Raw genomic sequence first — 4,233 nt, forward strand, 5'->3', positions numbered from 1 at the left:
TCCTATGATTGAGCATTTAAGAGGGCTTGGCATGGTAGCATTTAAAATTCTTGGCTCAAATCCAAATTGGTAGTCCCATTAATTTAATGGAATTTTAGTTACATGTTGAGCTATTATGATGTATTATTCAACAACTCATTCACTAGGTCTACTCTACTTTACTCTACTCTACTCTACCAGTGAATAAAAACTGAATCTCGGGCACAGCCTTGGGAGTTTCTCCCTCTCTCCTTCCTTCTGCAGCCCTCCGTAGCACCAAAAGCCTGCTGCATGAGATATCCATGCCCTCCCTCCAGATCAGCCTTTCAGGGAACATGGGGGAGCTACAGGAGGAAGGGAAGGTTGCTGATGTACTGGCAAAGTCAGTAAGATCCAGCAGAGTTAAGTCATTGGGTTCTGGCCACAGAGATGCCATGCACTGAATAGCTTTATCCACTGATTTTGAAGGTGAAGATGATAGTGAATGTTTTCATTCCTGGTCTGCTGGCAAGTCTCAGAGGGAGAAGCAAGTACAGTCATTGCATCTTCAACGATAGTACAACCGGCTGACCTGCAACCTTCCAGATATTGTTGGCCTGCAGCTGGCATTGTCGCTCACCATTGGCTAACGTGAACTACAACCCATTATCTATAGTGTCACAAGTTATCCACCCTTGACGGAGGGACAATTGCTATACCAGGACTGGGGGAACCTATAACTTTCCCTACATTATTTGATCTCAGCTCCCATTCACCCCAACCACCGTGGCCAATGGTCGGATGATGGGAGCTTAAGGTTGGCCACCCTGGAAAGCTTCCAATTTCCCACTCCTAGAATCATGGGAAGAGACTTTTCCTGGAATGTACCACTTTAGGGGGGGGAAAGGAAATTTCCCCCTATTGCGAGGGGAATGTTGGATGTATTCAAATACAGGAAAAGTGCATTTAAAACCGTAGTCCTGGGGGGGGATCTGACCTCCAGATGTTGCTGGATTGTATCTCCCTTGATCTCTCATCATTCCCCATGCTGGTTAGGGGAACATGGGAGTTGCAATCCAAAACCCCACAGCTGTGCTAGGGATTAGATCCAACTGAAATGGCTGACTCAAACATCACTTATGTCAATGGGTCTCCTGTAAGAATGACTCCGTCTAGCTTCACTATACATTTCAAGCCTACCTTCTCTATGGAACTGATCAATGCCAATCAAGCTGCTTAGAAGAGCAGGCAAGATTCAGTTAGTCCGGTATGGGGGTTGGACTCAATGGCCTTATAGGCCTCTTCCAACTTCATGATTCTGTGACTCTATGATTCAAAGTTGGCGACACTACCTAAGAACACCACTCTGAGACACAAGCATGCAATAAATAATAAAAGAAGAGCTGGGGATATTTCCATGCACAAGGAGCGAGAAATACATAGTGAAGGGAGGTCTGGGAGATATTTCTGTGTAAAATCTAGCGAATGTTTTCCCCTACATTCATTAGCCAGCACCGAAGACAAATACAATCAGTAAATCATAGCCCTAGCAGGGTGGGAGAGGTAAAAAGAGGAAGGCGCCATGCAAAAACAGCCAGTAAATCTGAGTGAACTGCATGGGAAGGAAGGAAGGAAGGAAGGAAGGAAGGAAGGAAGGAAGGAAGGAAGGAAGGAAGGAAGGAAGGAAGGAAGGAAGGAAGGAAGGAAGGAAGGAAGGAAGGAAGGAAGGAAGGAAGGAAGGAAGGAAGGAAGGAAGGAAGGAAGAACTTTGGTCAGGTTTTCTGCTGGCTAAACTCAGAAACTGCCGTCAAAAGCCACTTAGGAAGTTCAACTATACGCCCCATTGAAATGAACAATAACTGCACAGAAGCATTGCAAATGATTAGACACAGTTCCAATTCCTTGCACGAAGTCTGGATTTCTGGAACGCCTCCTGCAAATTGAGCCTATGTCCCAGCATCCTCACATCATGCTGCATCACAGAAATGCTGACACACAGACGCGCACACCACCCGGCCAAAAAGACAAATGTTCCCCAACTCCCAGCCACAGGGCAACCTTTTTTTGCAATGCCTCGTAGTGCGTATTTTTGCTTTTTTTTTTTTTTAAAAAAAAGGGGGGACCATCACAATACAAGGTGAAGAAAAGGTCACAATCACCATGAAACAGTGCTTCTTTTCAGAAAGGGCTACCAAAATGTAAGGATTTGAATACAGGGAGAAAGGAGGTCAGGAAGCATGAGCAAAGACTGGACCTCTCTTGGGAATTTATAGACTTTCAACAGCTGTCTAAGGAAGGGCTCCAGAAAGTCTTGGGGGGCTGAAGTGGGAGGAAGAATGTGATATTGCTTTATTACCCATTTCCCCGAAAGGTCTTAGATGGGGTTTGCCTGGAAATATGCCCCGCTGCCTTCAATTGAGTCTACTCCATAGAAGTTACCCAACAGCCTTTACTGTTGGTAGGATGACAGACGGAAGGCCAGTCTCCGCAGGAAATCAGAGATGGGATTTATTCTTCTTTGGGCTGGAAAACACATAACGGACACTGATGTTTGCCACATTCCCAGAATGTGATGAATGACTTAGATGTGTTTTAGGGTCTTATGCTTCCTATTGGGCTCAGGTTCAATATTCAGGTGGATAGTATTCCAGGCGGTGATGATGTGCTCCAGACACCTATTCCCAGGGGATGCTGGTGTCTGAGCAAAGGCGCACCCACTTTCCTCCCATTTTGCCCACTGTTTTCCCCACTGCCCTGTCGGAGTCCTGCTTTCCACATCCTGCAGCTAAATCCTGCCATGCCCTGCTTAATCTGAGTGCAGTCCAACTTCTCCAATACACGCCTACTCTTATTCCCTCTGCTTGGCATTGGCCATGTCTGCCATCAAGACAACATGTTGGTAAACCGATACGAAAAGCATAACCTACTCTTTGCACATGGCAAAAAGGTCTGGCCTCATGGAACTTGGATCTGTTTGACTCACAGGGTGCCCTACTGGTTGCTATGATGACACGACGGAAAGGGAGTACGGCGTGAACGACCACAACCCCCTTGATGCCCAGTGGCCAACATCAGAATGAAAGGAACTGGATGTGTGTTACAGAGCATGCGACACACATAAGGGTTGTGGGGTTGCGGTGGCCACTGTCGTGGTTTGACCTGCTGAGTCCCTTAACACAGTGGTCCCCAACCTTGGGCTTCCAGATGTTCTTGGACTTCAACTCCCAGAAATCCTGGCCAGCAGAGGTGGTGGTGAAGGCTTCCTGGAGTTGTAGTTCAATAACATCTGGAGGCCCAACGTTGAGGACCACTGCCTTAACACACTAACATGGGCATTGCAGAGGTTGTAATGAGGTGCATCAAGTTGTAAGACCAAAGAAAGAGGAAGGGGAAGAGCAGACTAGCGTAGAAGAGACATGGGATAAGTTGCTGTAGAAACAACAAGTTAAAGAAATTAACACAGGGCTGAAAGCAGCAGAACAGCCACCATCTGTTTTCCATCGTCTTGCTCAGTGGCTTAGGTATGTGGTGGCCAAGGTTGGGACTTCTATTTCCAACTGTGCCTCTAGAGAGAAGAGCCAGCCTGCGTGGCCTTGGGCAGGGTGGCCCCAGAAGAAGAAGAAGAAGAAGAAAAGGGTCCCCCTAAGTCAAAACTGACTTGGCACCGCACAATTATTAGAAGTACACAGTGTGGCGTAGTGGATAGAGTGACAGACAAGGACTCAGGAGACCTGGGTTTGATTCTCTGCTCAGTCCTGGAAGCTCACTGGGGGAGTGGAACTGGTCAAACCACTCCTTAAATGCCTCACTTACCTTGATAGCCTTATTAGGGTCACTATAAATCAGTTCTGACTTGATGGTGCAAAATGACAACATGTCCTTTGGAGCTTAGCACAGATATCTAGGGACAATTTTCTACACCAGTGGTTCCCATCCTTGGGTCACCCCGGTGTTCTTGGACTGCCACTCCCAGAAGCCTCCATCACTCGCTGTGCTGGTCAGGATTTCTAGGAAATGTAGTCCAGGAACACCGGATTTACCCAAGGCTGGGAAACACTGTTCTGCACCATGTGTATCCATTATAGCAGTGGTCCCCAACCTTGGGCCTCCAGATGTTCTTGGACTTCAGCTCCCAGAAATCCTGGCTAACAGAGGTGGTGCTGAGGGCTTCTGGGAGTTGAAGTCCAAGAACATCTGGAGGCCCAAGGTTGGGGACCACTGCATTATAGGCATGGGTCCCTCCATGCAGTCTTGGTAAATTATTTAACCAGCTTC

Source organism: Pogona vitticeps, chromosome 13, assembly GCF_051106095.1.
Source record: "Pogona vitticeps strain Pit_001003342236 chromosome 13, PviZW2.1, whole genome shotgun sequence".
Taxonomy (NCBI): domain Eukaryota; kingdom Metazoa; phylum Chordata; class Lepidosauria; order Squamata; family Agamidae; genus Pogona; species Pogona vitticeps.